Consider the following 8,385-nt stretch of genomic DNA (forward strand, 5'->3'; position numbering starts at 1 on the left):
CACAATTTTATAATGTAGCTCATACAGGGAGATCTTTGTGCATCCAACATAGCCTGACTCCCCAGCCTGATCTTTCCAAACCTCCCCTGACAGGCTCATCCTCCCTTACTTTGACAATGTGAGTCAGTCTCAGATGTCAGTATATTCAGCATGTATTGACTTTTAAAATTTTCATTTTGACTTTCTAATGATCTCTCTATAGATTTACACTGAAATCATCTTGCCATTTTCTTGTTACTTCAGGAAGATATTTTTGACTTTGTTTTGTTAGTAGGGATTTTAATATTAACTTAAAATATTGGTCATATATGCATATATATGTATATATAAAAATATATATTTAATTAAATATTTAATTATATTTAATTATAGATTATATAGTATTATATATTTATTAAATGTTACAGAATCTATATATTATATATAAAATTTATATATTATATATATTACAGATATGATATATATGTATCAGTTTCCAGTGGTCTTTTATTGGTCAGAAAATTAAAAATAAAAGATAAAGAACATAATTTTTATCTGCAGGTTGCCTGAATTAAAACACACACACACAGAAGAATGTCCTAGACAAGTGATAATTTGGGAACTTGTGTGGATTCACCAATAACGCTAATGCATTAATGTTAATGAATTCAAACTTTTGGGGAAGCGATGGAACGATATATATTATAATTAAATTATACAGATCCTGTGACACAGTTATCCTCTTGCAGTAAGTCTTTTCTACAAGTATACATATATAAATGGGTATTACAGCATCATATGACATAAACTCATTATCCTTCAATAGGAAAGCAATTGAAAAAATATGATATGTCTATACTATGTAACACTATGCAGTTCTTACAAACAACGCACTAAAACCTCATGCAACAAGTCCAGGAGTGTTATCCACAATACATGATTTTTTAATCAAAGGAAGAAAACTTAAATATATATAAACACACTTAAATAAACTTACTTTTGTGAACATGAGAAAATTTGACATTCTTTGTGTTTGTGGATGCTGTGTGGGAATACATGCATATGTGAATATAAGTGCATATGAATATGAGGAAAAGTTGGAGTGTTATAGAACAAGCTATTAATATTACTTATTTTAGAGGAATGGGAGTTAAATATTTGGGGGAACGTTATTAGCTATTCCTTATTCTGTGTTTGGATTCTCTTCTTGTTGCATGTAATACTTTTTTTTGTAAGACTTTATTTATTTATTTCTCAGAGAGAGAGAGTGGCAGGTAGAGGAAGAAGGAGGTTCCCCACTGAGTAATGAGCCCAGTGAGGGACTTGATCCCAGGACCCTGGGATCATGACCTGAGCCAAAGGCAGATGCTAAATCAGTTGAGCCACCCAGGCACCCAGCATGTAATACTTTTTGAAAACAAAAGGAGTGGAGGGGAAGGGGGTGGGGGGATGGATGAGCCTGGTGGTGGGTATTAAGGAGGGCACATATTGCATGGAGCACTGGGTGTGGTACATAAACAATGAATCTTGGAATGCTGAAAAAAATAACATAAAAATAATAAATAAATAAATAGTAAGGTTAAATTAAAAAAAAAAAAAGAAAACAAAAGGATGAACAAAAACCAAAACTATGGCTGTGAACTAGAGCTGATCACATAGGAGAGAACTGTACAGAAGGAAAAAAAATAGGTGCACATTCAATTCTAAATCATTCCATAATTCTGCAGATAGATTTTTAACAAAGGAAAAGTAAGTGAGTGGTACAAAATAATCTGACACTTGCTATCTGAATTGTTCTGAAACAATCAGCCTTCTGAGAATGCTAGAAAGCTATAAAATACATTACATCAATTTAAGGCACACAGAACCTGCAAGGCCATGGGGGAATATTGAGCCAAAATCTGAAAGAGAAGTCAAGCTGAGAGAGGTAAGCCTGCATTTGGTGGTGCTTTTCTCCACGACATGAATATCCATTCTTGAAGCAGAAACTACCAGACTAAGAAGCTGAGCACAGATGGTCAATATCACAGACCTGGGAGGCAAAGATCAAAAGTTCAAGACCCAACAACAACAACAACAACAATTTCCCAGTAAATACAGTATGTTTTTTTTTCTTTTTATTAAGGTATAATTAACCTACAGTCTTATATTATTGTAAGCTTTTTATTAATACTGTCAGGGTCTACACCCTAGAAAGAAGGGTAAATATGGAATAAGTCTGCCTTACAAGGACTGCAGCTAAAACTCAACTGTCTTGGTACTTGATTGAATTAGTAATATCTGCCTCTCATAAGAAATTACAGGAAAACAGATAGCTTGATAGACTAAGATTTTACTAAAAAACCAAGATAAAAGAGAAATCGCTAGAGATCTTGATATTAGAGTTTTCAGATATATTTTATACTAACTCATTAAGCATTAATGAAATAGTGTGTGATAATAAATAGAATGAGTAGAAAATTTGTAATTGTAAGAAAGGGAATTGAATGGAAATTCTGGCATTAACAATGTAACATTACAATGTAACATCTACTTAAATAAGTAAAATTATGAATCTAATGGATACATTCTGTTTTTTAAAGGTGATGATTTTTGACTCAGATGGATTTTGACTCCAGACAGATACTTCATGGATGGACCAACAAATACTTGGAGACATTCGGGGGTGTACCAGAAGGAAGGTGCTACTGGCATCTTGTGAGTAGAGGCAGAGATGCTGTTAAACATCCTTCAAATCACAGGGAACCCACAAAACAAAGAATTAGCCCAAAATGTCAATCGTGCTATGACTTCAAAAATCTTCAACAGCAGCTTAAACCCACTTAACAAAAATTGGTGAGCTGGGGCGCCTGGGTGGCTCAGTGGGTTAAGCCGCTGCCTTCGGCTCAGGTCATGATCTCAGGGTCCTGGGATCGAGTCCCACATCAGGCTCTCTGCTCAGCAAGAAGCCTGCTTCCCTCTCTCTCTCTCTCTCTCTCTGCCTTCCTCTCCGTCTACTTGTGATCTCTCTCTGTCAAATAAATAAATAAAATCTTTAAAAAAAAATTGGTGAGCTAGAAGACAGGTCAAGGGAAAATATATACACTGAAAAGGGCATAGAATGGCTGGAGTAAGGGATTACAAAGGTTCATGTGGAATCTTGACTGAGGTATTATTTGCACTGTTGTATACCTATTTCAAACTTTACACTTTAAAGTTTTGTCATGGGGGGCCTGGGTGACTCCATGGGTTAAGTGGCTGCCTTGGCTCAGGTCATGATCCCAGGGTCCCGGGATCGAGCCCTGCATTGGGCTCCCTGCTCAGTGAGGAGTCTGTTTCTTGCTGTACTGCTCTCCCAGCTTGTGCTCTCTCTCTCTCTCTCTCTCTCTCTCTCTCTAAGTGAATAAATAAAAAATATTTTTAAAATAAAAATAAATACAAAATAATAAAGTTGTGTCATTTATGAGATGTCTATTATACCTCAATAAGGTTATTAAAATAAAAGAAAACAAAAAAAATCATAGTGAGGGAAAATATTTGCAATACCATTAACAGAAGATTAGCATCTCAAATATACAAAAACTCTTACAAATTGATAAGTAAAAGGGAAAAAAACCTCAATTAAAACTTAGATTTGACTAAATCTAAATCTAAATTTAGATACCTCTAATCAAATACTTCACAAAAGGTATTCAAATTTCAATGAACATATGAAAAGGCAGTCATCCTCAGAAATCATTGAGATACAAATAAAAGCCACAAAGAGATACTGTCATATCCACTATTGAAAACTGACAATACCACATGCTATGAAGTGTGTGAGCTCCTAGAAGTCTCAAACATTGGTGGTGGAAATGAAAAAGTATAATTATTTACTAAATGAAAAATAAAACTATAACGATTCAGCATGTTTTCTCTTTGGTACATTTTGAACATAGCATGTATAGACATGTAAAAGGTCACACATGATCTTTGGTCACATATGAGCTACAGGTCATATATGATCTACACATGTGTGACCATGTACATAAGGCTATGTGTGATCATGCACATGCGGTCATATATGATGAAGTACATGAGGTCATGTATGCTAGTGTACATGAGGTCATATGTGATTGTGTGCATAAGGTCACATGTGATTATGTAAATAAGTCATGTGTGATCATGTACAGAGCAGACATTATTCATGGTAGCCTCAAACTGGAAACAGCCTTAATATTCATAATCAATAAATAGACAAAACCAGTTATGGTATATCCATAGTATAGAATACTATGTATTTATATAAATGAACACATTCTTACTGCATGCATGAATATAGATGAATCTCACATACTGTGGTGGAAGAAGTAGATTATTTCATTTACATGAAACACAAACAGGTTCAACTAACTTACAGTGTTGGAAATCAGAGTCAGAGAAGAATTGGCAATATATATTTTGATGTGTGATGGTAGTTGTATAAGTTTTCCTATGCTTTAGTAACTGGATCAATCTGAAAATTTATAAAATGTGCATTTTATTCATATATAGGATGATTTAAGGATATATATATATATTTTTTTCCCCTACTATTCTTTGGTATTTTGTACAAGATTGTAATGCAGTCAATACCCATTTATCAAGAGTATACCATGGACCTGGTGTTATAATATTGTATGGTTTGAATTGTGTTCTCCCAAAACTCTTATGTGGAAATCCTAATCCCCAGGGCCTCAAAATGTGATTGTATATGGAGATAGAATCTTTAATCGGGCAATTAGAATTAAACAAGGTCATCAGAGTGTGCCTTAATCCAATATGACTGGTATCCTTAAAGAAGAGATTAGGGGGTAGAAACACAGAGAGAAAGATGGTGAGAAGACACAGGGTGGAAACAACCATCTACAAGGCAAGGAGAGAGGCCTTAGAAGAAACCAACACTGTTGGTGCCTTGATCTTGGGCTTGCAGCCTCCCATAACTGTGAAAATAAATATCTCCTGTTTAAACCACATGGTCTTTGATACTTTGTTATGACAGCCTTAGACAACTAGTACAGATATGCAGTGGGACAGTCAGACAGATAGGATATGGGTCCTTGCTAAAGAGAATTTCCAGTCTGACAGGGAAGCAATTCCATACCTACTTGAGGCTCAGAATTATAAATACTAACTAATTGAAGGTAAACAGAAACCACATTACCCAGAGCCTGGATAATGGCTGGGCAGACAATCATGGCCTCTACTTAGGTGGAACATGACAGATACACGCAGGAAGTGCGTTATCAGATGACTTCAACTCATGAGCGCATTTTGATTGCCTCAATGAATCTCTCAATTCATTATTAAAGAAATTCAGTTAAAAAAGAAATACCTGATCAGAGAAATCATCCAACAAACCACCTTGCCATGGCCTTAGTGGTAAGGAAGGGGTTCAATCTGACTTGCATGTTAGGACCCAAATTCCTCAGACACTACACAGTCGGGTCCACACCAGGCACTGTCTATGAAGCAGATATGCAGTAGTAACAAAGATCAGCTTTCAATTAAAAAGTCCACGTTTTAGTGGACCTTTTCTAATGAAAACAATTGGTCATTTCAACACACCCTTCAAAGGAAAGTACTCAAATTACCAAAAATTATGTTGTGGTATTATTGTTATTATATATAAAAAAATAATAGTGCTGAAATATTATAATGCATGGCTGAAAGAAGTGAGTTTTCTAGGGTACCTGGGTGGCTCAGTCAGTTAAGCATCTTCCTTTGGCTCAGGTCATGATACCAGGGTCTTGGGATCAAATCCCACATTGGGTTTCCTACTCAGCGGGGAGTCTGCTTCTCCCTCTGTCTATTGCTCTCTCTCTGACAAATAAATAAATAAAATTTAAAAGTAAGTTTTCTAAATTATAGTGAACGAATTATGTTGCTTTGGTGACTATGATGTAAATGTGGATGCTATACAGTTATAATACATACTCAAGAAGAATATATTTTAAATGTTTGCACTTAAGGAGGGAGAGAATATTCTGAAGTAAAAAGGATGGAGTCAGAGTTCTCCTACTGAACTTCCCAAAGCAGAATTTGGGTACCTATTAATACTGGCCTCATGACACTGTAAAAATCCAATGAAATTGTGTACTTACAAGCATTTCCAAAGGCTCAAAAATCATTAATAAGAGCAATTTATTATCCATATCAGTGGTTTTTGCAATTTGGGAGTGGTTTTATGTGGTGATACACAAGTAAAAGGTTTTCATATTTTATCTTTGTCCTTGCCTTTCAATTAAAGCACAAACTAGAATTCTTCTAATATAAAAAATTGTGCAAATTTGAAGTATTTGCACATAGTTTGGTTCCATTTTAAATGTTTCTACCTAACTCTCTGGAGCCACTTATGTTGTAAAAACAACCTATATCACTTTAGTGTCTAGCACTATTTTTCTCAACTTTAAAAAAAAAATCGTTATTATTAACATCGCCTAGGAGCTTTTCCAGACTTTTTTCTCCCTAATTGATGCCCATGAAATTTCAATACCATAGATATATTGTAGGTTTATATACTGAATATGTATCTGTGCTTTGCACATGAAAAGACTAAAACCTTCTACCTCTTTCACCAACAACCAGTTTTCACCCCTTTGGAGGCATTATCTCTCTGTCCCATTCTGAATGCATGGTCTATGAGAAATTCCATTTTAAATTCATGCTTCTCCATAAATTTCCATAAATTTCAGTAATCACTCAAGTTTTAGATTTCTAGCAGGATTTGTCTAAATATGTTCATAATGGGGAACCCAGTTGTGAAATCAAAACTCATTCCATAGACAAAAAATAGGGAACACTTCACAAATTTGTGTGTCATCCTTGTTAACCAGCCAAGCTAATCTCCTTTGTATTGTTCTAATATTAGTATATGTGCTGCCAAAGCCAGTACTCCTTGTGTCCCTTGTTTATTTGTTTGTATGTTTGTTTTTGTGTGGTTAAAACACTTAATGGGAGATCCAAACTCACAAATTTTTGAGCACACAGTACAGAATTGTTGACACTAGGCACCATGCTGTACAGCAGATTTTCCGAGCTCATTCATCTTGTGTAACCAAAACTTCATACCAATTGAACACATTCCCATTTCTTTCCCCTCCCCATCCCCAGGTCCCCAGAAAGGACCCTTCCACTCCCTCCTTTATGAGTTTGACTATTTTAGGTGCCTCATGTAAGTGGAATCACACAGTAATGGTCCTTCTGTGACTGTTTTAATTCACTCAAGATAATGTTCTCCAGGTTCATTTGTGTTGTTCCAAATGGCAGGGCTGATTTCTTGTAATGATGAAATGAGTTGCTTGTCATTATGTAGACACCATCTAGGCACATCTAAGCAACTGTTTATGAACTAGCAGAATCTAACCAACTGCAGTTGGTTAAGACAGTATGGGCCACAGGACCCTGCCTGGAGGGAGAAGTGTGCCATATCCTATAATATCAGCAATCGAGAATTAAGATCAGGATGAATACAGAAATTAAAACATGTGACAAAACTCATTAATTGTACTTGTGAAGGAGGCCCCAGGCTCTTCTTTAGGTTCTCCTTACTCATGCTATGATGATCTAACACACTGTGATCTCAGGAATAAGGTTGTAAATGGACTGACCAACTGTCCCAATGTCCCAAATCTAAGGGTTTCCCAGGATGTCGGCTTCCAGTACTGAAACCAGGAAACCAGGGGGAAACTGAAGTCAGTCACTCCATTCTCAGCCATCCTCAGGAGTACCAGCAGGAGATGGAGGGTGGGGGGAAGAAGTGGTAGAAGCACCAGCACAAGCTGAAACTGACCTGCCAAAATAGGTAAAATGCCAGGCATGATCCTTGCAAGCACAGCAAATTGGGGCCATTTGATGCAGGGGAAGACAGGCTTTTCCTCTTCACATCCAGGAGAATGTCTTAAATTAACTGCAGAGCACAAATATTGACAGCCTTTTAGTCAATAAAGTTGGGAAATAGAAAATTCCAGTTGCAGTTCAAAAAATTAACGAAGTTGAGCTGCTGTACTGAAAGGATTGCTTTCAATGGTTTGCAGAATTGTCGCAACAAAAAGCACATTTCCCAAAGATGTTGAATAAATGAGGTGCAACTCTCATGTTACATACTAGAGGTCACCTGCAACCAAACCTCTCTTCCATGCTTTGGGAACACTGGCAATTCTTCCAGGCTTCCACTCATGTGGAATAATTTATTAAACAATATCCTTCTAGTAACAAAAGAAAAAAAAAGTTGTTTTTTTTTTTCTCCTTCAGGAGTGCCCTATTGAGCATATCAAGTTCATTTACTCAGCAGTAAAATCTACTCTTGCACATGATTTAAAAGCGAGCAATGTTAATCCCATCTGGAAGAAAACTGGCGCAGACCTTGTCAGTCAGAACATACATGGTGTGGGCTCTAAAAGTAGCACA

General features: G+C 36.1%; 1 non-coding gene across 1 annotated transcript; it reads right to left on the bottom strand.

Moving 5' to 3' along the window:
- Nucleotides 1–6,764: 6,764 nt before the first annotated feature.
- Nucleotides 6,765–6,871, bottom strand: LOC125094565 (U6 spliceosomal RNA). The gene has a single exon (XR_007125583.1). It is a non-coding gene; the product is annotated as a U6 spliceosomal RNA (small nuclear RNA).
- Nucleotides 6,872–8,385: the final 1,514 nt, after the last annotated feature.

This window comes from Lutra lutra, chromosome 2, assembly GCF_902655055.1.
Source record: "Lutra lutra chromosome 2, mLutLut1.2, whole genome shotgun sequence".
NCBI classification, from domain to species: domain Eukaryota; kingdom Metazoa; phylum Chordata; class Mammalia; order Carnivora; family Mustelidae; genus Lutra; species Lutra lutra.